This window comes from Lepisosteus platostomus, chromosome 22 (assembly GCF_059453375.1).
Source record: "Lepisosteus platostomus isolate fLepPlt1 chromosome 22, fLepPlt1.hap1, whole genome shotgun sequence".
Classification (NCBI taxonomy): Eukaryota; Metazoa; Chordata; class Actinopteri; order Semionotiformes; family Lepisosteidae; genus Lepisosteus; species Lepisosteus platostomus.
The window spans coordinates 209,933-235,107 of record NC_142632.1 but is presented as its reverse complement, the minus strand read 5'-3'; the positions used below and the strand labels follow the sequence as shown (position 1 = coordinate 235,107).

Below are 25,175 nucleotides of genomic sequence, written 5' to 3'. Positions count from 1 at the left end.
AATTTATTCTGCTTCCTGTGCGTGCAGTAGTTACAAAGTTGAACGTCTTTACACGATTTGCTGCAGTTTTCAGTGGGCGGGCTTTGTCAGATGGCTTGGAAAAACGCACTGTGTTTCGGCTTGGGAAACATCATGAGAAGTGTCCTGCATGTTTTCTGTATAGCTGTGTATAGCTGTCTTTTAACGCATACAGAATTCATTCGAAATCATTGATTTCTCCAATTAACAAGGGTCCCTTAAAAGATGAGTCAAAGTAACGTCTAATCGGATTAGTTTCCTTAGAGCTGGTTCAGAGTTTGCTCAAGAGTTTACCTTTCACAGATGCGCAAAGAAGAATGTTGGGGGTGCATGCTTCAAGGCGCCTTACAGCTGTAGGGAGTGATTCGAGACGATTTGTGGTGTGTGCTAGTTCCCATATACCGTACGCCCCGGGGTGCAGTGCTAGGATGACGTACAATACCGCTTGGGCACGTAACGGCGTTATATTCAAGTGCGGGACGTGAGGGTTTTCGTCTGTTCATTTTGTTTTGCTCTGCTTTGCTTTGTTTCGTGGTCAAGAGGCGTAAGGTAAGTCGTAATCCAGGGAGAACACTGGTGGCAAACAGTCCGAGGTGAGAGGCGAGGTCCAAAGTCGAAAAGGCAGAAACGCCAGGTAGAGCTCTCAAGGAGTAGACTCAATACCAGTGGGAAGCAGGTAAAGATGGTAAAAATAGCACTGCGTACCGCACGGTGGAGTGTGTGCAGGTGGGTTAACTCATGCGGCGGCGTTTGTTAATAATCACCCGCTGCTGGTGCTGTTTAGATTGCTTAAGAGTTGGTCTTAACTGCCTGGCGGTCATGACAAGCTCCTCTTTAAGCTGTGGTTTAGTTTTGCATTCATGTGTTTCTAGAGCAGTTATTTATGGGGGTGGGTGGGTCTTTCACAGAGGCTCAGGACAAATCCCCCGCCTGAAAGTCTAATGTGTGCGTTCAGACAGTCACAGGTCAAGAGCCAGGCAGGAGGACAATGGACAGAAGAGCCAACGAACTAAAAATAAAAGAACAGATATGAAAAAGCCACCATCTTTTTCTTTTTGACATTTTCCGACTTTCATGCAAGCCAGGACAAAGTTGCTCGTAGCTACTTGTGGATTCAAATACTCTATCGAGTGCTTTGATGAGTTTTTGCAATTTGATTGTCGTCCTGTCAGCCTGTTTCTGTTTTTTTTTTTCAATCTAGTGATGGAAAGTAAGAGGGAAATGATGGAGCAATCAATAACCGCTCCGGAAAAATGGCAGAAAGAAATGGCCCGTCACTAAGGACATTTGTGAAGCAGAGGAGTGACATCACCACAAAGGCAACTTATTCTGCTGATCGTTTTGGTGAATAATGATTGAGGCGTGTTAAGAGAAAGGTAGCTGCGTCAGCATGCTTAGGCTGCAAAGGATAAAGCAAAGGTTTACTCCATGCTGAAAAGAGAAGAAAAGAAGCACAACGTTTCGGCTGTGGAGCCTTCTGCGCCATCTTCTTTAGCAATGGTGATGATGTTTACATTGGAAAAACTGAGACACGCATACTGGAGGGGCTTGAACCACCAACTTTTCAGCACCACAGAGTCTGACAGTCTTTTGTGCGCCCTACATTTGCAGGTTTATGGTCAAAGAAAACAATCACTTGCGCTTCTTGCAGCCGGCAATCTTTTTCCACTGACAACCAAGAAATGGATTTCATCTTTCACAAGCTGTATGGATTTCTTCAAAAACAAGTTATTCCAGAAAGGAAATGAATTCTTGCATTAAACTGAACCAAGCTGTACATGTTTGTCTGAAATGAGACATGCGGCACAACAAGACACGGAGAGAGGCACCGCTGGTATTCAGACCCAGGATCGCCTGCTTACTAGGCAGGCACTTTAAGCCACTAGGGAACAGCGCCAGCAGAGCACCGCGCTTTTACAGACACTTGGACACATCTGCGTTCGGTGTGCACTTAACCTGCTCTCTGAGCCCGTTGCCTCCGTCCCATTTAATAGCAGAACTGACGCCAAGAGAAATGATGAGAAATGGCATTTATCTGGCACTTCTCATGTCCAAGGAGCTCAATGCCCTTGACACCTCCCCAAGGCGACAGAGCTGTGCATTCTTTGGCGACAACATTTTTTCTTTTGTTTTATTTCTATACTTATTGATAGAATAAAAACGATATGTCATGTACTGTAAGGGAAATGTCTCTTTTCATGGGGAAAGCTAGCACCAGCAAATGTTGTGTTTAGAAGAAGTGATTTAACATGACACGTGACCTAATTTACCGGAGCAAAAGCTCACCCAGCAAGCCCTGCTTTACTTCTACAGGAGAGAAGTACTGTAGAGTCTGCAAGATGTTCAGCTGGGTAGCTACGTCAGCATGCCTCGGCTGCAAAGGAACAAGTAATAGGTTTATTGCATGCTGAAAAGAGAAGAACGGAAACACAGCGTTTCGGCCGTGAGGTCTTCTCACACCTGAAGAAGCCTCACACCTGTAAAAGGCTCCATGGTTTTCTTTCTTCTCTTTTCAACATGGAATACACCTATTGTCTGCAAGATGTGACAAGTTCACGGTGTTTTGGAAGAAAACCTTTTTTCTTTGAATTCAAAATCAATCAGAATTTCAGCATGACACACCAACACTTTTTCTGTTTTAAGGAGATGATATTTTAAACCTGATAAAAATAGTAGGAAACACAAGTTTCTTGCTGTGAAAATTTAGATGGGGAAGTGTACTACTGGTAGCAGTGTAGAGCTCTCTGTGGTGGAGTGCAAGCGCATGTTCTATGCGCCAGTGGCGTAATGGATTACGCGTCTGACTTCGGATCAGAAGATTGTAGGTTCGAGTCCTGCCTGGTTCGTGAGGCTTTTAAACCTCTCAGGTTCCTCGGTAACAGGTTGCCGTCATGTATATGAACTATAGAAAAGCATCTGCCACAACAAGTAAATTAGCACGCAAGTGCGGGCTAGTTAACACAGAACTGTATGGAGATCATCTCCAGCTCCGAGCTCAATTGCAATGATAAAACATGCAGAACAGAACTGGAGAGCAGCTGAATTTGTGCTCAGTAGGGTGGGGAGGACTCAGCATTGCTATTGTTCTAATTGGCATGAACTGCAGGGGATCTGAATCAGAACACGTCACTTAGTTCGATCATTGCGTCAATATGTAGGCCACGTTAATATAAAATTATTACTTTGTCTGTCTCGTCTTTGTATATAGCTGAATGTCCCTGACAATTTCATGTTAGTTTTTAAGAACGACATTGGTGCTAATATATACATATATAGCATATAAGGAACACGTAAAAGTTTAGTCCATGCTGAAAAGATAAGAAAACCGCCACAACGTTTCATCTTGGAATAAATCTTTACTTGTTGTTTTGCAGCCTACCCATTCTGACCTAACTCCTCCCTTGAAATTCCCTAACAGATAAGGGTACGTAACGGCTCATGCGATGCTCAGTTGCAATTTGTCCCAAAACAAACAAGAGCAGCAGCTGAGGGTTTGAGTTTGAACATGCACTGTATTAAAGCAGCTTTTATTTCCATTGATAAATGCTAGATATTCCTACAGAGATTCTCCAGGTAGTAAGCGATTCCTGTTTCTGTTTCTATTTCTGTTTCATATATATATATACAGTATATATACAGTATTGTACTATTATTATATAATTGTTACACTGTGGCTGTATTGTGTGTGTTAAGCTGCTGTTGCACTGCAATTTCCCTCACGGGATCAATAAAGTATCTATCTATAAGAAGACATTACCAACAACGACCACAAGATGGAGATATTGTCTAGACATTACCAACAACGACCACAAGATGGAGATATTGTCTAGACATTACCAACAACGACCACAAGATGGAGATATTGTCCAAAGAGGCAAGAGGGCAAAGCCGCGATAAGGTAAAATCATTTTTTGTAAGAGATTGCTGTCAGAATGCACATCCGTATCCCAAACAGAATCTCTAGTAAAATATGATCATTTGTGAAACAGGCAATTGAGTGTCTGCTACAATATGATTGCTACAGATGCAGCCATTCAAAATGCGCGGGCGTACGCTGTACGCAGTCTACCACAAGTTACCGGTAAATACCGCTAGTTACCGGTAAATACCGCTAGCAAAATAATAGTATCCGGAATTTCCGCAAGGTGGAGCTAATAAAGCTCAACTTCTCATGTTTGAGCTGTAGCCATCAAAGTCTTTAATGAAGATATTACTAATAGTATTTATAATAAATGAACTTGGACAAGCTGTAAACTCAAAGTATTGCCCTGGTCCACATTATTTTTTTCATTGACCGTCTTTGTAAAAGTAACACCACAGCATTTCGCAATCACGCATTTTTTTCCAATCATGCAAAGTACAGTAATTTTTGAGAATCGATTCACCATGCCTTTCACATGCTCATAAAAGAGGTTGATTTAGGAACATAAACATATTACCGTATGCAAACTGTACTGTATACAGTTTGTATATGTATATGTATATGTATATTTAATGTCTTAACTGTGCCCGTTTAAGTATTGAATATTTATATGGAATTTTACCACTGAAGGGAAATCTTAGTGCCTGAGCATAAAAAGAATAGGAGCATACTGCAACACGTGTGAAGGCCATAAACGATATTAATTTTGGAACATAAACATACAGTATATGGCTGGTCTCGGTACTTTAAAGAAAACATACACGAAACATGGTTTCATTATGACCAGAATCGGTCTTGAGATATTTTTAACTTGATTTACAGTATTTGAGAGGTATGTCTTGACACCGATACTACGTAAATACTCCTCACGTATATGTTTCTAGGTTTATATTATGCATTTCATACGGTCAAATTGCTTTTGAGCAACTGATAAGAAGCGCGAAACGGTATGCCCAGGGCGTTTTAGTTTTCGTTTTGTTTTAATGCAGTGCAGTGGATTGATTAGAGATATCAAGTACATACAAGTCATTTTTTAAATGTTGTAGTTCGTCTTGTAAAAATGTTACGAGTACATCATCTGTCAACAATTACACAGGTTCTGTTTCCATATTGCGGTTTTTGGTTATGTAATATTATTTTCTAATTTCACGTTGTGAATATATGATTTGGGCAAACAGAGCCGCAAAGAAGTACATTATGGGTTGTTGTTGTTTTTTTGCAGTTTTATCTAAAATAAGCGATGCTTAAACCTTTGTCTGATTCTTGTGAAACTATCCACACGACAGTTACCTAGGAGTTGACTTCAGTGATGTCACTGATGGGATGTTTCTAAAAATCCATCCTCTGTAAAACATCTTCTCTAGTTGTTCTGCATATGTATTCGCTAATGAAGCTGTGTGTTCTGAGCCTGGTTCTCTACATTTCTGTATGAACCAGCTTAGAGGGCTAAAGACAGCTTGTGTTTAAATTGAGTGTAAGGTAATTTATGCTTCTAAAGTCATGGTCAGCATTTATTATTGTACTGTGCTGTAAACTGCTTCTGTGCCTAATTACATTATTTTATAGTCGATAATGTTTCTGTAGTGCTTTTTCAGCCCTCAGCATGTGTCTGCGCTGGTGGTGCTGTGGGTTAGGTTCCTGACTCCTATGTCACATGGTCTGTGGTTGAATCTCATGGAACTATGACTTTAATTTTTAACAAACATTTCTTTGAAAAAATGAAACATTTCCCTTGGTCAGAGATTAAATAAAACCTCACTCGCATCAAAACAAATTTATATTTCTAAATATCACAACATGATCGAATTTACGTCTTTTTAATAACAATGAATAGTCACCTATGCGTTACAAAATAAACATTTATATTGATTTGAATCGCGTTTTGATTTAAATCGTAAACGCGTGTTTAAATATATGTGTTTAAAGGCGATATACTGTATAAAAGCGCTGATTCTTATGGAATGTGTTTGGCCGGGGATTCCAAAAATTTTTTTTTTAATCGCGTATCTAAGGAAAATTGCAGTATAACTTTGTTCATGCACAAACAGTGGCATGTTACATTATAATTTGGGTGTCTCCTCTTGCCAGAAAGCTCTAAATTGCATTTTGAGTGCGGTTTTTGACTTTTTCTAAATTGCAACCCATAAATAAAGCTGATACAGTTTAGACTTACTGTATTCTAAACTGTATTACAACATCACATTGGACAATGCAACGTAAATTGCAAAAATGCACTTGGAATCTGTCCAAGCCCTACTACGAAAATTATTTAAACTGCGACACTTATCATTCATCTTTAAATAAACTTTATTTTATATAGCGTTTTAAGCGAATAGGTAATTAGATTGCTCATAAACCTAATCGCTTTTTCTACATAAACACAGCGTGATTGCTCTCTGAAAATGTTTTTTTCTTTATATTTAGGCTCAGATTTCAACTATAGATCGTATTATTATAAACTTTCTTGGAAAAATGTCTTTTATGTAAACCATGTTTGCTATTAATTCATTTAGGGCTAAAATACGTTCATTGTCTTCCAATCGAGTCGAGTTGACATTGGAAGCTTGCCACGCCCGGACTGTTACACCAACTCATTAGCATGTTGAAGCGATTTCATTGAGGAGGCCATCTACTAGTTAACACTGTACTTCCTACTTTGAAAATACCTGTGAAATTGGTTTAATTCGTCACAGCCAGCACTCCGGCAGAGAGGGGGGTTGTACTCGTTAATGTCTGATGACATACAAGTGGAAAGATTACAGATTTTAATCGTCTTTTTTCTGAACCAGGGAAAATCTGATCATGTTTCTCTATAACAATAATAAAAAACTTTATTTTCAATTATTTTACATATCCCGCTTGCACATCGCATGACTTTAATAAATCTATTCTTTATTAATACTAAATAAATAATACTAAAAATACTACAGCAAAGAGGTCACTTGATTTTTGGAATAATTCCAAATAGCACAATGATCCACTGGCATCCCTGAAGTCTGTTTAGTGCATAATCTTCCAAATACAATCACTAAGCAATTATAAGAATTATACCATCCTATTTCTTTGTGATGTCCTGTAAAAACTAAACCTATTTTTATAAGGCTTTTACTCAAAAGATTTCCAAACACACAAAGCATTTGTGAAGTACTATAGTATTTCTAAAGGTTACTGGTACAACATCAATTATTAAAGCTTAACAATAAAGTTTAGATTGCTGACTATGGACTAACTTCATTAACTAACTGCAATGCAACAGTATACATTTTACAAGAATATCTGGTTGAATTCTTGCATTTGTAGCCAATTTAATGCGAGAGAAATAAGCCAATTTAATTATTTCACAAAAAATAATGTAATATAAAATGGATGTTTTTAACTTTATTGTAGTGTTTTAGAAACTAATATGTCTTCAAAAATGGTTGTTTTTCACTCCTAGGAATGAAAGCTGTTGTTATATAATGTTTATTTTCAAATTTTGAAAAATCAAAGGATTCTAGCTTTCTCCCCTTGCAGGCATCGGACACAGAGAACCTCATGGTTTTCCTAAAAATCATTTTATGTTCCCTGGTGTTCCAAACTTAGTTTTAATCAATTTTAATTTGTTATTATGTTAATAACAGGGTAATAAATTTCTAATTGGACTATAAATAATGTCATATTGTCTGCTATAAAACTGATGTTTTCAACTCTATTGTAGAGATTCTAGAATCAACTAATAGAGAATTGAAATAAAAAAGGGCATAAGAAAACATTACCAACAATGACCACAAGATGGAGATATTGTCTAGACATTACCAACAACGACCACAAGATGGAGATATTGTCCAAAGAGGCAAGAAGGGCAAAGCTGCGATAAGGTAAAATCATTTTTTGAAAGAGATTGCTGTCAGAATGCACAACTGAATCCCAAACAGAATCTCTAGTCAAATATGATCATTTGTGAAACAGGCAAATGAGTCTCTCAGGTGCCCATTGCTCATTTTCAGACACATTTATGCAATACTTTCACCATGCGTTGAGCAATAGGGATTAAAGATACCAGAGGTAAGGTTTAAAAGTGATTCTGAGGTGCAACACATCAGCGATACAGCTAGGCATCTGAAATGCGGGGTCTAAATCTGCGATCCAGTGTGTTGAAGTATTTCACAACACTACCTGTAGCCCGTATGGAAATAAATACTAATTCTGATTATTGTCCTGGGCATGTACCAATAAATCACTGAGCATATATATATACAGTGCCTTGCGAAAGTATTCGGCCCCCTTGAACTTTTCAACCTTTTGCCACATTTCAGGCTTCAAACATAAAGATATAAATTTTTTATTTTATGTGAAGAATCACCAACAAGTGGGACACAATTGTGAAGTGGAACGAAATCTATTGGATTTTTGAAACTTTTTTAACTAATAAAAAAATGAAAAGTGGGGCGTGCAAAATTATTCGGCCCCCTTGCGTTAATACTTTGTAGAGCCACCTTTTGCTGCGATTACAGCTGCAAGTCGCTTGGGGTATGTCTCTATCAGTTTTGCACATCGAAAGACTGAAATTCTTGCCCATTCTTCCTTTGAAAACAGCTCGAGCTCAGTGAGGTTGGATGGAGAGCGTTTGTGAACAGCAGTTTTCAGCTCTTTCCACAGATTCTCGATTGGATTCAGGTCTGGACTTTGACTTGGCCATTCAAACACCTGGATACGTTTATTTGTGAACCATTCCTTTGTAGATTTTGCTGTATGTTTGGGATCATTGTCTTGTTGGAAGATAAATCTCCGTCCCAGTTTCAGGTCTTTTGCAGACTCCAACAGGTTTTCATCCAGAATGGTCCTGTATTTGGCTGCATCCATCTTCCCCTCAATTTTAACCATCTTCCCTGTCCCTGCTGAAGAAAAGCAGGCCCAAACCATGATGCTGCCACCACCATGTTTGACAGTGGGGATGGTGTGTTGACGGTGATGAGCTGTGTTGCTTTTACGCCAAACATATCGTTTTGCATTGTGGCCAAAAAGTTCGATTTTGGTTTCATCTGACCAGAGCACCTTCTTCCACATGTTTGGGGTGTCTCCCAGGTGGCTTGTGGCAAACTTTAGACGAGACTTTTTATGGATATCTTTGAGAAATGGCTTTCTTCTTGCCACTCTTCCATAAAGGCCAGATTTGTGCAGTGTAAGACTGATTGTTGTCCTATGGACAGACTCTCCCACCTCAGCTGTAGTTCTCTGCAGTTCATCCAGAGTGATCATGGGCCTCTTGGCTGCATCTCTGATCAGTCTTCTCCTTGTCTGAGCTGAAAGTTTAGAGGGACGGCCAGGTCTTGGTAGATTTGCAGTGGTCTGATACTCCTTCCATTTCAAGATGATCGCTTGCACAGTGCTCCTTGGGATGTTTGAAGCTTGGGAAATCTTTTTGTATCCAAATCCGGCTTTAAACTTCTCCACAACAGTATTACGGACCTACCTGGTGTGTTCCTTGGTCTTCATGATGCTCTCTGCGCTTTCAACAGAACCTTGAGACTATCACAGAGCAGGTGCATTTATACGGAGACTTGATTACACACAGGTGGATTCTATTTATCACCATCAGTCATTTAGGACAACATTGGATCATTCAGAGATCCTCGCTGAACTTCTGGAGTGAGTTTGCTGCACTGAAAGTAAAGGGGCCGAATAATTTTGCACGCCCCACTTTTCATTTTTTTATTAGTTAAAAAAGTTTCAAAAATCCAATAGATTTCGTTCCACTTCACAATTGTGTCCCACTTGTTGGTGATTCTTCACATAAAATAAAAAATTTATATCTTTATGTTTGAAGCCTGAAATGTGGCAAAAGGTTGAAAAGTTCAAGGGGGCCGAATACTTTCGCAAGGCACTGTATATATCACTGTGTTGAAGCTAGAGACCTGTATGTAATATTATGGTGCTAAAATGTCATTTTCACATATATTAATGTAATAAATGATTGCTTATGCTTAATAAACAAATCTAATTAAAATAAAAACTTAAGTTTTGTATTTGTCTTGTACCATAGAACATGATTTTCTTTGTATTTCAAGCCCACAAAGTGTCCAAATGATGCACGACATGATATAAGGAAGATTATCACATGAAAAATCGGTATTATCTTTCTCATGAAAATGCATTCCTTTCATTACCTTTTAATTTTTAAAATGAACTCAAGTTGTGTATAATGTAATAATTTAAGTAGAATAGATTCTAATAATATAATGATCCAGTGTGTTGCACTACTTCACTGCTTCACTGTTCTATGCCGTCTGGAAATAAATCATCAGACTGCTTACTGCCCTGGGCTTGTACCAATAAATTACAGGACCACATCTATATATCACTGCGTTGAAGCAGGAGACACACAATCACTGCAAACACATCCTAAATACAGTGTTCCAGCACCTTTGACCTCATCCAGAACGTATCATTCTTGAAAGGGATCGCTGTCTGAATGCACATCTGAAACCCAAACAGAATCTCTAGTAAAATACGATCATTTGTGAAACAGGCAAATGACTGTCTCAGGGGCCCATTCCTCATTCTCAAGACACATGTATGCAGTACGTACACCATGCATTGAGCAAAAGGGATTAAAGACACCACATGTAAGGTTAGAAGTCATTCTGACTATATTCTAAAATATTGGACTCATATTCTTATGATGGCAGACATGATGCTGCGTTTAAAACCGGGGTTAATGGACATTATATGACTGTCAATTCTGTTTTGTTTTGGAGACTCTTGGCTGCCTATATGGTACAGTGCAGCGTGAAGGAAACATTTTCCAAAACTGTGTCAGCTCAAAAGTTGTAAGAGAACCTCTCCAGCTGCTTTAACTCTCTTCATTTTTGTCATTTAATTGTCTGTCGGCACTATGTGGCAGCGTTGCATGACAACCCATCTCACCACGGAAAGGAACCTAACAGCTTTGGTAAGAGAGGAGAAAAGGACCTGGCCAGTAAGGGGCTCGAACCCACGACTTTGGCGTTATGAGCACCATGCTCTAACCAACTGAGCTAACCGGCCTCATGACAGTGGTCCTCTCTGTGCAGCGCCTTTTACTTCCATTGACAAATGATAGCGATTCGAAGAGAGATCCTTCAGACCAGCAAGCAAACCCACGGCTATTTCGGTTTTCTATCTAGGCAACGTTGGTGTCTGCAATAGCATACATGAAAGCGTGATGCAATTTCTGTGGCTACATTTGTTGCACGTCATGCACAGTAAGAGTGTTTCTAACACCAAATAAAAAGTCAACAATTAACGATCACGCCTTCTCCTCAGTTAACCCACTGAAACCCTTGCTGTTAACAGATCTTTACTGCGTGCTTTACGAGCACCTACATATCGTGTCGGTTCTTTCAGCTTTATTCATTAGGTTTTCAAAGGCATAAGTAGAGCACCAGAGGTGCGAACGCAAGATGTGTGGTCATCTGAAGAACTCATTTCCATGGCAGCAGGGCCAAGTGATTTAGCGTATTTATAGTACCAGGAAAGGAGAAGCAGCACTTCGCCTTTGCCGCGGAGGCACAAGGATACGTGTGGCAAACGCCATAGTCGGCAGGATTCAAACCTGCGCAGGGAGTTCTCAACGGATTTCGAGTCCATCGCCTTAACCACTCGGCCACAACTACAGCGAGCTCACCCCCGCCGCATTCCTCCTATAATCTAACACGGCAGGATGCGAGGTGGCTGCGGAAACGTTTTCAAAGTCGCTCTCCGTTAAAAAAAAATAAATACCTTTGACAAAATACGTGCCGGCAGACAGACATGCCTCAGAGGGTTTAAGGCTGGCTTCACGTTCAAATGATTAAGTCTCCCCGTCCGGATGTCAAAATGCAACTTTGGCAGACAGAAAAAACATCAACAAACCACAAATGTGGATAAGGATTTTACAAGCTGCACCACACTGCACTTTCCAAAGCATTTACATTCCTGTTAGACGCAGGAATTGCCTTTGATTTGCGCGCTTACGAACGCCATGAAAAACGAAACAAAACTAAAGCCCTCAGCTCCTGCACTTGATTATAATGCCGTTACGTGTCGAAGCAGGAATTTATGTCATCCTACCACTGCAACACGGGGAATAGAGGGAAATGAGCACACACTACGTACGTCTCAATCACTCCCTAGAGTCGTAAGGCGCATTGAAGGGTGCACCCCCATCATTTATCGTTGCGCCTCTGTGAAAGGAAAGCTCTTGAGCAGTCTTTGAAACAGCTCGGATTAAACACTTGATTGCTTCCATGTGTATCTGGAGCCCATTTCTTATTTTCACTTCACGCCGCCCAAAGCATTTCTAAAACATGAGATTCGCGTTTGGGAATGCGCCCTGCCCTACGAATAAAACAGGTCTACGGGTCTGAAACCTGCTCCACGGAAAACAGTTCTGTTGCGCTTTTGATCAAAGGGAGATTCGCTGTTCTTACTTTTTGATGACATAACACCCAAAGGGGCTTCTTTGGAGCTGGATTCCAACCAGCATCCTAAAGTTTCTTGGCGGTATCCTTTACAGTCCTCTGTTCGGTCGACAAGGGACAGAAGGGGGCAGCTTTCCTCACACACACAGTGCAATGTACTGTAGTGTTCCCGTTCATTGAATTCGCAGTTCTGCATCAGACCTCTAACTCGTTTCCTTAGCTTGGATTTAAGCCATGAAGCAGGCTTCTAGTGTATAAACGTCTAGAGGAATCACAAACTATTTGAGAGGCCATCATCCCAGGGGGAACTGACAAAGTCTATCTCTAAACACCTAGCGCAATCTCTCGAGAGACTGTCAAAAATCGCTTTCTCCGTTTCCGTTGCAAGTAAGTGAAAACGCGGTCTCAAACCAGAGCCACTTGGCAGCAGCGGCACGTAAATACTGTTACTGTCACTGCTCGATACTGACGTTAGCCTACTATACCATGTTCAGCCACCGCTAGGAAATGTACGGCTCTAGTACTGGAGCAAACAACAGGAGGGCCAAAGGCACACGGGCACACATGTCAGACATGGAGAGTGACGAGAATGGGACTCAAACCCATGCGTGCAGAGTACAGTGGATTAGCAGTCCATTGCCTTAACCACTCGGCCACCTCATCTAGGAAACTGGGCTGTCCAGACATGGGTTGCCGCGCTCCAGATGATCTTTTTCTTTTTTTTTCCCTCGTACTCGAGGGTCATTTTCCTGTTCCACATGCGATTTCAACATTTTCCTTGGGAGATGTCAAGCCAGCAAGCCACTACTGTGGTTCAGTGGCCATTGTGGAGTTCAGTGGCCCTGTTGTACACAGAATGCACATTGAGCTCCTTGGACATGAAAAGTTCCAGATAAAAGCCATTTGTCATCCTTTCTCTTGGTGTCGATGTTGCTATTGTATGTAAAGGTGGCAACTTGCTCAGCGAACAGGCGGAGCACACACCGAATGCAGATGTGTCTGAGTGGTGTGTCCAAGTGGCTGCAAAACGACAGCACTCCCAGGGTGCCGTGGCTTAGTTGGTTAAAGTGCCTGTCTAGTAAACAGGAAATCCTGGGTCCGAATCCCAGCGGTGCCTTTTTTGTTCTGTGTTCTTGAACAGAACTGGTCATTATGGACAACCGCCTACAGCTAGACTTAATTAAATGCAAGTATTCATTTCCTGTCTTTAACGCGACTTGTTTTTCTTAAAATGGATGCAACTTGCAAAACATGAAATACAAACCTTGCTAATCAGCGCTAGCGGCTGGCAAAAAAAAAGAAGTCAGCAATGTTTTTTTTCTTTAACCTTAACCCTGCTAATAGAGAAGAGTTAAACGACCGAGTCTATGCAGCTTAAACGGTGCGCACGTCGGGTTCTTAGCTGAAAGGGTGGTAAATCACGCTCACCCCAGTCCTTAATCTTTTAAAAGGATACAAAATTGAACCTAGTCGCCACATCACATACATCCTGTTCAATAATAAAAAGGTAACATCTATCCTCGCTCCAGAGTAAATCTCACGTTGAGGGCATCTTTTTTTTCACTTTACCGTGAATCGAGCTCGGCTGCACAGAGGAGAGAGCAGAGCAATGAGGTCACGGGGACAGGGGAGTCACACGCTGGCGGTTTGAATACGCGGAAGATCACTGAGGGATCCACAGTATATGGACCCTCCGTGCGCCATCAGTCCGCACTCCGGACTCTGAATCCTGCCATCCGAGTTAAGATCTCGGCGGAACCTGAGGCGCAGTTCCTTCTTAAAACGTAATCTGGTGAGCATTTCTAGAATCGTACTTGTATAGATGCAGCCTTTAATGTGTTGCTAGGTTAAAATTGATGACTTCTTGTATTTCAGTAGGCAACTGCCCTCTTGATTTCAGATTTAATTTCTTTATTACAGGGGCGCTTTTATGAAGACAGAGTCATGTTCAGGTACTTTGCTTGATGGAGGAAGCTCATTTCGGACTCTGTGATCTGCTCACCTGGAAAGGTCTGCTGTACTACAACAAGAGAGAAGTAGAGTCTGGAAGAAGGGACAATTTTATGATTCTTTGGAAGGTAGGTTTTTTTTACTTTGAAATCGAAATGAATCAGAATATCAGTGCAAAAGACAAACTCTTGGTTTGGTTTAAAGAGATATGGTTTTAAAACAGACAAAATGTAGAAAACAGGTGTTTCTCACTTTTGGAAAAGAATGGACCGGGGGTAATAGTTTACTAGTTGCAGTGCTGAGCTCACCGGGTTGCAGTCCCGCAATGGATAACGCGTTTGACTATGGATCAGGAGATTGTAAGTTTGACTCCTGCCTGGCTCGGGTCGTTTTTAAACGCATCGGGCTACTCCCCTAAGTAGTCTGTGCTACTTACTGCATTGTAATCGTACTCAGTAAGAGATTTCCTTCATGTAAATGAACTGCACCTGACAGCTTTAGAAAATCACCTGGGCTCAGTACGGTGCTGAGAGCTCAGCGTTGCTGTTGTTCTAATTAGCACGCACTGCATCGGCTATGAACCCGAACTTTTCAATTATTCCGATCATTAAGTCAACACGTAGTCCACATGAAAGGTAGAAATATTCTCTTGTCTGTCTCTTGTTTGTATAGAACTGAATGTCCCTGACAATGTACTGTTAGTTTTAATTGAAGAACGGCATTTGTGTTCAAATATATCAGACAAGTTTACGTAACTGCTCATGCGACACTCAGTTGTAATTAGTCAAGAAATAAAGTCGAACAACAGCTGCGGGTTTGATTCTGAACGTATCAGATTGCAGCGCCTTTTACTTCAATTGACAAATGATAGAGATTCGAAGAGAGATCCTTCAGACCAGCAAGCAAACCCACGGCTATTTCGGTTTTCTATCTAGGCAACGTTGGTGTCTGCAATAGCATACATGAAAGCGTGATGCAATTTCTGTGGCTACATTTGTTGCACGTCATGCACAGTAAGAGTGTTTCTAACACCAAATAAAAAGTCAACAATTAGCGATCACGCCTTCTCCTCAGTTAACCCACTGAAACCCTTGCTGTTAACAGTTCTTTACTGCGTGCTTTACGAGCACCTACATATCGTGTCGGTTCTTTCAGCTTTATTCATTAGGTTTTCAAAGGCATAAGTAGAGCACCAGAGGTGCGAACGCAGAATGTATGGTAATCTGAAGAACTGCTTTCCATGGCAGCGGGTCCAAGCGATTTAGCGTTTTTATAGTACCGGGAAAGGAGAAGCCTGCAGTCGCCGTTGCGCATTTGCAGCATGTCCCGGGATGCATTTCGGCCTCATTTGCATAACTCCAGACCGGCAGATCGCCACGCAAGCTCGCGACGTGCGCCTGCCACACACCGAACAAACCTTTTCAGCAATTTCCAAAAAACGGGCCTGCTCGCCTGCCCACAAGGCTCCGTCTCTTACCTGCTCTCCAGAGCCTGCTGCCTTCTGTGCTTTTCTCTCGGCACTGCTGCAGCGCACACAACTCCTGCAGCGGGAGGGGGGGAGAAAGTTCCCGCGCTCCGCCGCAGGGAAGGCTCGCTCCGTGCGCACACGTCCTTTCGATGCCAGTCCAACAAGTGCTCCGCATTAGCTGCGTCGGGGCTCCGGCGTGTCGCACCTCACCTCACCTCGCACTGCCCCCTCCTTGAATGTCTGCCGCTGGGCATGCCCCGCTCTCCTCCGCCTTATCTTATCGCGTGTGAGCACCGACAATGGCCACAATGCCGGGGAATGGCACCTGTAAAGTGTTAATTGGGGCACAGGAACAGCCCGTCTCGTCTCGGGGGGGCCGGCTTCAGAGACAATACAGCAAACACAGCGGGGTGGGGGAAGAAGACGACACCACACATGCGGGTACATTCAGCTCCGGCGGGAACGAGACATTTGTCGGTCTTTTCAAGTGCCGAGAGCCGAGCAATCCTTCACTTGTATCGTTTCTCCCCGGTGACTAGATCTGGCCCTGCGACTCTCGACTGGGCTCACCCCCGGGGCAGCCCAGCAGGTGTGAGCCTGGCCGGCACCCGGATGGGAGATTCCACCCCGGAAAAGCTCCGGTTGCTGCTGCTCCTGCAAGAGGTGTGACTGGGACCAGTAGGGAGCGCTCACCCTGCGGGCTGTGTGGCTCTTTTACGCCCCAGCCTCCTGATGGCGACACTCTGCTGCACAAACAGAGGTCAAACCGAGGTCCCGACCCTCCTTGGCCATTAGGAAACCCCAGGGCGTCTCTCAAAAAGAGACGCCGGGGGTGTCCCTCTGGTGTTAGTGCTCCCCTTTACCCATCAGTCGGGGTCTCCTCCTAATCCCCGTCTCACCTGTAACAATCAATGACGAGGCCCCCCTGTCCGTGAGATTTAGTACTCGCGCAAGAGACTGGGGGCAGAGCGCGAACGTGGTCCCCCGCCCCCCACAAAGTGCGCGCTCCGGGTCCTGCAACACAGCGGAAGGGCAGCGAGAAGGAGCCTCTTGCTCTGACGCCGCAAGGCCACAAGAGGGCGGAGGCGCCGCGCGCCCGGCCGACGTGTTGGACCGGTGCGCTTTACGTGCTGAAATAAACATGCGAAAGCCCCGAAATGTTTCCAGAGTGCTGTGCACTGGAGGTTTTTGTCTGGTGAAGACTTGCCTGGTGCTCCTCCGTGCAGATTGTTTGTCCTCCTCCAGTGCGGGACGAGCCAACACAAGGGAGCGCATTCGCCAACATCCAGGCACGCAATGCGATTTGGAAAGCAGCTCCTTTCCAAAGAGTTGCACACGAACGATCCTTCAGTCCCGCTCGGGGGGCACGGAACCCCCGCCACACACAGCTTCAAGTAGCGAGTCAGGCGCCGGGGCTTTCGCTTACGGCCACACCACCCTGAACACGCCCGATCTCGTCTGATCTCGGAAACTAAGCAGCGTCGGGCCTGGTTAGTACTTGGATGGGAGTCTGCCTGGGAATACCAGGTGCTGTAAGCTTTTGCTCTCCCGGCCAGCAGGGGTTGCCGTTGGTGCCGTAGGCTTTGGGAGGAAAACCTGCAGGATGGAAAGGTGATCTATAGCCTCATCTCTAGAGATGTTTTGTTGCTGTGGCATGTGTGTGACCCATATTCAAAAAAAAAAACCCGTCTGTAAAACGAATATCGAAGCTGCCTCTAAATCTGCAAATGAAGATGAGTCGATAAACCACTCATTTTTCGTATAACTAGACATATATTCATTTGTTACCGATTTCATTCATTGAGCACGGATACAATAGAGGTACAGCCATTCACTGTTTGACATGTCTGCACTGGTACAGAACCGAGCAATCAGAAAACGGGTGAAACTGTCTTTAGACTCAGCATACAGTACCGAGGCCCCCCATTACCAAATAAAGGCTAACCTCGATAATCAGCCTAAAGAACGCAGACTACAGCAAAACGACTGACTTTGAAAAGGGAATGAACGTCCGGAAGGAGTAGTGGAACTAGCTTGAGATGCTTCTCCGGACCCCTAACTAAAAGCCAGCGAGAACCAGCAGCGGCGTCCACTCCTGTCGAACCGGGATCCTTACGCAGCCACGCAGCTCGTGGTGTCCTAACCCTCCCGTATCTGATTTTGAACCAAGCACATCAGGGGAGAGCGCGAACCCAGTCCCCCACTACCAGAAATTATGCAGTCGAGATTCCCACATTTGGGGAATTCGCAGGGGTCAGCACAGCCGGAGTGCAATGGCCGAGCCTCGCCCTGGGTGAACCTCCTTCTTGATCAAGGTATCTCCCCTGCCAGGTAAGTATGAGTTAAACAGGCCCCTGCAAGCGGCCCGCACCCACAGCACAAATCGCGCAGCCTAGGCCACCTCCTCCTGCTGGGCCCACTCTTTCACACACTCACACGCCACACTAACACTCAAAAGTGTGGGCAAAACGAGAAAACGAGCGCGCCGTTTCCTACACATCTGCAGTCGCCGTTGCGCATTCGCAGCATGTCCCGGGATGCAATTCGGCCTCATTTGCATAACTCCAGACCGGCAGATCGCCACGCAAGCTCGCGACGTGCACCTGCCACACACCGAACAAACCTTTTCAGCAATTTCCAAAAAACGGGCCTGCTCGCCTGCCCACAAGGCTCCGTCTCTTACCTGCTCTCCAGAGCCTGCTGCCTTCTGTGCTTTTCTCTCGGCACCGCTGCAGTGCACACAACTCCTGCAGCGGGAGGGGGGGAGAAAGTTCCCGCGCTCCGCCGCAGGGAAGGCTCGCTCCGTGCGCACACGTCCTTTCGATGCCAGTCCAACAAGTGCTCCGCATTAGCTGCGTCGGGGCTCCGGCGTGTCGCACCTCACCTCACCTCGCACTGCCCCCTCCTTGAATGTCTGCCGCTGGGCATGCCCCGCTCTCCTCCGCCTTATCTTATCGCGTGTGAGCACCGACAATGGCCACAATGCCGGGGAATGGCACCTGTAAAGTGTTAATTGGGGCACAGGAACAGCCCGTCTCGTCTCGGGGGGGCCGGCTTCAGAGACAATACAGCAAACACAGCGGGGCGGGGGAAGAAGACGACACCACACATGCGGGTACATTCAGCTCCGGCGGGAACGAGACATTTGTCGGTCTTTTCAAGTGCCGAGAGCCGAGCAATCCTTCACTTGTATCGTTTCTCCCCGGTGACTAGATCTGGCCCTGCGACTCTCGACTGGGCTCACCCCCGGGGCAGCCCAGCAGGTGTGAGCCTGGCCGGCACCCGGATGGGAGATTCCACCCCGGAAAAGCTCCGGTTGCTGCTGCTCCTGCAAGAGGTGTGACTGGGACCAGTAGGGAGCGCTCACCCTGCAGGCTGTGTGGCTCTCTTACGCCCCAGCCTCCTGATGGCGACACTCTGCTGCACAAACAGAGGTCAAACCGAGGTCCCGACCCTCCTTGGCCATTAGGAAACCCCAGGGCGTCTCTCAAAAAGAGACGCCGGGGGTGTCCCTCTGGTGTTAGTGCTCCCCTTTACCCATCAGTCGGGGTCTCCTCCTAATCCCCGTCTCACCTGTAACAATCAATGACGAGGCCCCCCTGTCCGTGAGATTTAGTACTCGCGCAAGAGACCGGGGGCAGAGCGCGAACGTGGTCCCCCGCCCCCCACAAAGTGCGCGCTCCGGGTCCTGCAACACAGCGGAAGGGCAGCGAGAAGGAGCCTCTTGCTCTGACGCCGCAAGGCCACAAGAGGGCGGAGGCGCCGTGCGCCCGGCCGACGTGTTGGACCGGTGCGCTTTACGTGCTGAAATAAACACGCGAAAGCCCCGAAATGTTTCCAGAGTGCTGTGCACTGGAGGTTTTTGTCTGGTGAAGACTTGCCTGGTGCTCCTCCGTGCAGATTGTTTGTCCTCCTCCAGTGCGGGACGAGCCAACACAAGGGAGCGCATTCGCCAACATCCAGGCACGCAATGCGATTTGGAAAGCAGCTCCTTTCCAAAGAGTTGCACACGAACGATCCTTCAGTCCCGCTCGGGGGGCACGGAACCCCCGCCACACACAGCTTCAAGTAGCGAGTCAGGCGCCAGGGCTTTCGCTTACGGCCACACCACCCTGAACACGCCCGATCTCGTCTGATCTCGGAAGCTAAGCAGCGTCGGGCCTGGTTAGTACTTGGATGGGAGACTGCCTGGGAATACCAGGTGCTGTAAGCTTTTGCTCTCCCGGCCAGCAGGGGTCGCCGTTGGTGCCGTAGGCTTTGGGAGGAAAACCTGCAGGATGGAAAGGTGATCTATAGCCTCATCTCTAGAGATGTTTTGTTGCTGTGGCATGTGTGTGACCCATATTCAAAAAAAAAAACCCGTCTGTAAAACGAATATCGAAGCTGCCTCTAAATCTGCAAATGAAGATGAGTCGATAAACCACTCGTTTTTCGTATAACTAGACATATATTCATTTGTTACCGATTTCATTCATTGAGCACGGATACAATAGAGGTACAGCCATTCACTGTTTGACATGTCTGCACTGGTACAGAACCGAGCAATCAGAAAACGGGTGAAACTGTCTTAAGACTCAGCATACAGTACCGAGGCCCCCCATGACCAAATAAAGGCTAACCTCGATAATCAGCCTAAAGAACGCAGACTACAGCAAAACGACTGACTTTGAAAAGGGAATGAACGTCCGGAAGGAGTAGTGGAACTAGCTTGAGATGCTTCTCCGGACCCCTAACTAAAAGCCAGCGAGAACCAGCAGCGGCGTCCACTCCTGTCGAACCGGGATCCTTACGCAGCCACGCAGCTCGTGGTGTCCTAACCCTCCCGTATCTGATTTTGGACCAAGCACATCAGGGGAGAGCGCGAACGCAGTCCCCCACTTCTAGAAATTATGCAGTCGAGATTCCCACATTTGGGGAATTCGCAGGGGTCAACACAGCCGGAGTGCAATGGCCGAGCCTCGCCCTGGGTGAACCTCCTTCTTGATCAAGGTATCTCCCCTGCCAGGTAAGTATGAGTTAAACAGGCCCCTGCAAGCGGCCCGCACCCACAGCACAAATCGCGCAGCCTAGGCCACCTCCTCGCCCCGCACGCCACCGCCTCCTGCTGGGCCCACTCTTTCACACACTCACACGCCACACTAACACTCAAAAGTGTGGGCAAAACGAGAAAACGAGCGCGCCGTTTCCTACACATCTGCAGTCGCCGTTGCGCATTCGCAGCATGTCCCGGGATGCAATTTGGCCTCATTTGCATAACTCCAGACCGGCAGATCGCCACGCAAGCTCGCGACGTGCGCCTGCCACACACCGAACAAACCTTTTCAGCAATTTCCAAAAAACGGGCCTGCTCGCCTGCCCACAAGGCTCCGTCTCTTACCTGCTCTCCAGAGCCTGCTGCCTTCTGTGCTTTTCTCTCGGCACCGCTGCAGTGCACACAACTCCTGCAGCGGGAGGGGGGGAGAAAGTTCCCGCGCTCCGCCGCAGGGAAGGCTCGCTCCGTGCGCACACGTCCTTTCGATGCCAGTCCAACAAGTGCTCCGCATTAGCTGCGTCGGGGCTCCGGCGTGTCGCACCTCACCTCACCTCGCACTGCCCCCTCCTTGAATGTCTGCCCCTGGGCATGCCCCGCTCTCCTCCGCCTTATCTTACCGCGTGTGAGCACCGACAATGGCCACAATGCCGGGGAATGGCACCTGTAAAGTGTTAATTGGGGCACAGGAACAGCCCGTCTCGTCTCGGGGGGGCCGGCTTCAGAGACAATACAGCAAACACAGCGGGGCGGGGGAAGAAGACGACACCACACATGCGGGTACATTCAGCTCCGGCGGGAACGAGACATTTGTCGGTCTTTTCAAGTGCCGAGAGCCGAGCAATCCTTCACTTGTATCGTTTCTCCCCGGTGACTAGATCTGGCCCTGCGACTCTCGACTGGGCTCACCCCCGGGGCAGCCCAGCAGGTGTGAGCCTGGCCGGCACCCGGATGGGAGATTCCACCCCGGAAAAGCTCCGGTTGCTGCTGCTCCTGCAAGAGGTGTGACTGGGACCAGTAGGGAGCGCTCACCCTGCGGGCTGTGTGGCTCTCTTACGCCCCAGCCTCCTGATGGCGACACTCTGCTGCACAAACAGGCGCCGTCCTTCGGGGGAGGCGTCAAACCGAGGTCCCGACCCTCCTTGGCCATTAGGAAACCCCAGGGCGTCTCTCAAAAAGAGACGCCGGGGGTGTCCCTCTGGTGTTAGTGCTCCCCTTTACCCATCAGTCGGGGTCTCCTCCTAATCCCCGTCTCACCTGTAACAATCAATGACGAGGCCCCCCTGTCCGTGAGATTTAGTACTCGCGCAAGAGACCGGGGGCAGAGCGCGAACGCGGTCCCCCGCCCCCCACAAAGTGCGCGCTCCGGGTTCCCTCTCGGGGCCCTGCAACACAGCGGGAGGGCAGCGAGAAGGAGCCTCTTGCTCTGACGCCGCAAGGCCACAAGAGGACGGAGTCCCCCACTACCAGAAATTATGCAGTCGAGATTCCCACATTTGGGGAATTCGCAGGGGTCAACACAGCCGGAGTGCAATGGCCGAGCCTCGCCCTGGGTGAACCTCCTTCTTGATCAAGGTATCTCCCCTGCCAGGTAAGTATGAGTTAAATAGGCCCCTGCAAGCGGCCCGCACCCACAGCACAAATCGCGCAGCCTAGGCCACCTCCTCGCCCCGCACGCCACCGCCTCCTGCTGGGCCCACTCTTTCACACACTCACACGCCACACTAACACTCAAAAGTGTGGGCAAAACGAGAAAAGGAGCGCGCCGATTCCTTCACATCTGCAGTCGCCGTTGCGCATTCGCAGCATGTCCCGGGATGCAATTCGGCCTCATTTGCATAACTCCAGACCGGCAGATCGCGACGTGCGCCTGCCACACACCGAACAAACCTTTTCAGCAATTTCCAAAAAACGGGCCTGCTCGCCTGCCCACAAGGCTCCGTCTCTTACCTGCTCTCCAGAGCCTGCTGCCTTCTGTGCTTTTCTCTCGGCACCGCTGCAGTGCACACAACTCCTGCAGCGGGAGGGGGGGAGAAAGTTCCCGCGCTCCGCCGCAGGGAAGGCTCGCTCCGTGCGCACACGTCCTTTCGATGCCAGTCCAACAAGTGCTCCGCATTAGCTGCGTCGGGGCTCCGGCGTGTCGCACCTCACCTCACCTCGCACTGCCCCCTCCTTGAATGTCTGCCGCTGGGCATGCCCCGCTCTCCTCCGCCTTATCTTATCGCGTGTGAGCACCGACAATGGCCACAATGCCGGGGAATGGCACCTGTAAAGTGTTAATTGGGGCACAGGAACAGCCCGTCTCGTCTCGGGGGGGCCGGCTTCAGAGACAATACAGCAAACACAGCGGGGCGGGGGAAGAAGACGACACCACACATGCGGGTACATTCAGCTCCGGCGGGAACGAGACATTTGTCGGTCTTTTCAAGTGCCGAGAGCCGAGCAATCCTTCACTTGTATCGTTTCTCCCCGGTGACTAGATCTGGCCCTGCGACTCTCGACTGGGCTCACCCCCGGGGCAGCCCAGCAGGTGTGAGCCTGGCCGGCACCCGGATGGGAGATTCCACCCCGGAAAAGCTCCGGTTGCTGCTGCTCCTGCAAGAGGTGTGACTGGGACCAGTAGGGAGCGCTCACCCTGCGGGCTGTGTGGCTCTCTTACGCCCCAGCCTCCTGATGGCGACACTCTGCTGCACAAACAGGCGCCGTCCTTCGGGGGAGGCGTCAAACCGAGGTCCCGACCCTCCTTGGCCATTAGGAAACCCCAGGGCGTCTCTCAAAAAGAGACGCCGGGGGTGTCCCTCTGGTGTTAGTGCTCCCCTTTACCCATCAGTCGGGGTCTCCTCCTAATCCCCGTCTCACCTGTAACAATCAATGACGAGGCCCCCCTGTCCGTGAGATTTAGTACTCGCGCAAGAGACCGGGGGCAGAGCGCGAACGCGGTCCCCGCCCCCCACAAAGTGCGCGCTCCGGGTTCCCTCTCGGGGCCCTGCAACACAGCGGAAGGGCAGCGAGAAGGAGCCTCTTGCTCTGACGCCGCAAGGCCACAAGAGGGCGGAGGCGCCGGGCGCCCGGCCGACGTGTTGGACCGGTGCGCTTTACGTGCTGAAATAAACACGCGAAAGCCCCGAAATGTTTCCAGAGTGCTGTGCACTGGAGGTTTTTGTCTGGTGAAGACTTGCCTGGTGCTCCTCCGTGCAGATTGTTTGTCCTCCTCCAGTGCGGGATGAGCCAACACAAGGGAGCGCATTCGCCAACATCCAGGCACGCAATGCGATTTGGAAAGCAGCTCCTTTCCAAAGAGTTGCACACGAACGATCCTTCAGTCCCGCTCGGGGGGCACGGAACCCCCGCCACACACAGCTTCAAGTAGCGAGTCAGGCGCCGGGGCTTTCGCTTACGGCCACACCACCCTGAACATGCCCGATCTCGTCTGATTTCGGAAGCTAAGCAGCGTCGGGCCTGGTTAGTACTTGGATGGGAGACTGCCTGGGAATACCAGGTGCTGTAAGCTTTTGCTCTCCCAGCCAGCAGGGGTCGCCGTTGGTGCCGTAGGCTTTGGGAGGAAAACCTGCAGGATGGAAAGGTGATCTATAGCCTCATCTCTAGAGATGTTTTGTTGCTGTGGCATGTGTGTGACCCATATTCAAAAAAAAAAAACCCGTCTGTAAAACGAATATCGAAGCTGCCTCTAAATCTGCAAATGAAGATGAGTCGATAAACCACTCGTTTTTCGTATAACTAGACATATATTCATTTGTTACCGATTTCATTCATTGAGCACGGATACAATAGAGGTACAGCCATTCACTGTTTGACATGTCTGCACTGGTACAGAACCGAGCAATCAGAAAACGGGTGAAACTGTCTTTAGACTCAGCATACAGTAACCACTCGGCCACCTCGTCTAGGAAACTGGGCTGTCCTGACATGGGTTGGCGCACTCCAGTTGATCTTTTTCTTTTTTTTCCCTCATACTCGAGGGTCATTTTCCTGTTCCACATGCGATTTCAACATTTTCCTTGGGAGATGTCAAGCCAGCAAGCCACTGCTGTGGTTCAGTGGCCAGTGTGGAGTTCAGTGGCCCTGTTGTACACAGAAAGCACATTGAGCTCCTTGGACATGAAAAGTTCCAGATAAAAGCCATTTGTCATCCTTTCTCTTGGTGTCGATGTTGCTATTGTATGTAAAGGTGGCAACTTGCTCAGCGAGCAGGCGGAGCACACACCGAATGCAGATGTGTCTGAGTGGTGTGTCCAAGTGCCTGCAAAAGGACAGCACTCCCGGGGCGCCGTGGCTTAGTTGGTTAAAGCGCCTGTCTAGTAAACAGAAAATCCTGGGTCCGAATCCCAGCGGTGCCTTTTTTTGTTC

General features: G+C 47.3%; 6 non-coding genes and 3 pseudogenes across 6 annotated transcripts; 4 read left to right on the top strand and 5 right to left on the bottom strand.

Moving 5' to 3' along the window:
• The first annotated feature begins 2,791 nt into the window (after positions 1 to 2,791).
• trnar-ucg (transfer RNA arginine (anticodon UCG)) lies at positions 2,792 to 2,864 on the top strand. The gene has a single exon. It is a non-coding gene; the product is annotated as a tRNA-Arg (tRNA).
• Positions 2,865 to 10,892: 8,028 nt separating this feature from the next.
• Positions 10,893 to 10,966, bottom strand: trnam-cau (transfer RNA methionine (anticodon CAU)). The gene has a single exon. It is a non-coding gene; the product is annotated as a tRNA-Met (tRNA).
• A 526-nt stretch (positions 10,967 to 11,492) lies between these two features.
• trnas-cga (transfer RNA serine (anticodon CGA)) lies at positions 11,493 to 11,574 on the bottom strand. The gene has a single exon. It is a non-coding gene; the product is annotated as a tRNA-Ser (tRNA).
• A 5,624-nt stretch (positions 11,575 to 17,198) lies between these two features.
• On the top strand, positions 17,199 to 17,317 carry LOC148642371 (5S ribosomal RNA; annotated as a pseudogene).
• A 636-nt stretch (positions 17,318 to 17,953) lies between these two features.
• On the bottom strand, positions 17,954 to 18,117 carry LOC148642370 (U1 spliceosomal RNA). Its single transcript, XR_015929344.1, has one exon. It is a non-coding gene; the product is annotated as a U1 spliceosomal RNA (small nuclear RNA).
• A 1,755-nt stretch (positions 18,118 to 19,872) lies between these two features.
• On the top strand, positions 19,873 to 19,991 carry LOC148642369 (5S ribosomal RNA). The gene has a single exon (XR_015929170.1). It is a non-coding gene; the product is annotated as a 5S ribosomal RNA (ribosomal RNA).
• Positions 19,992 to 20,627: 636 nt separating this feature from the next.
• Positions 20,628 to 20,791, bottom strand: LOC148642368 (U1 spliceosomal RNA). The gene has a single exon (XR_015929356.1). It is a non-coding gene; the product is annotated as a U1 spliceosomal RNA (small nuclear RNA).
• A 1,460-nt stretch (positions 20,792 to 22,251) lies between these two features.
• Positions 22,252 to 22,406, bottom strand: LOC148642367 (U1 spliceosomal RNA; annotated as a pseudogene).
• A 1,793-nt stretch (positions 22,407 to 24,199) lies between these two features.
• LOC148642366 (5S ribosomal RNA) lies at positions 24,200 to 24,318 on the top strand (annotated as a pseudogene).
• The last annotated feature ends 857 nt before the right edge of the window (positions 24,319 to 25,175 follow it).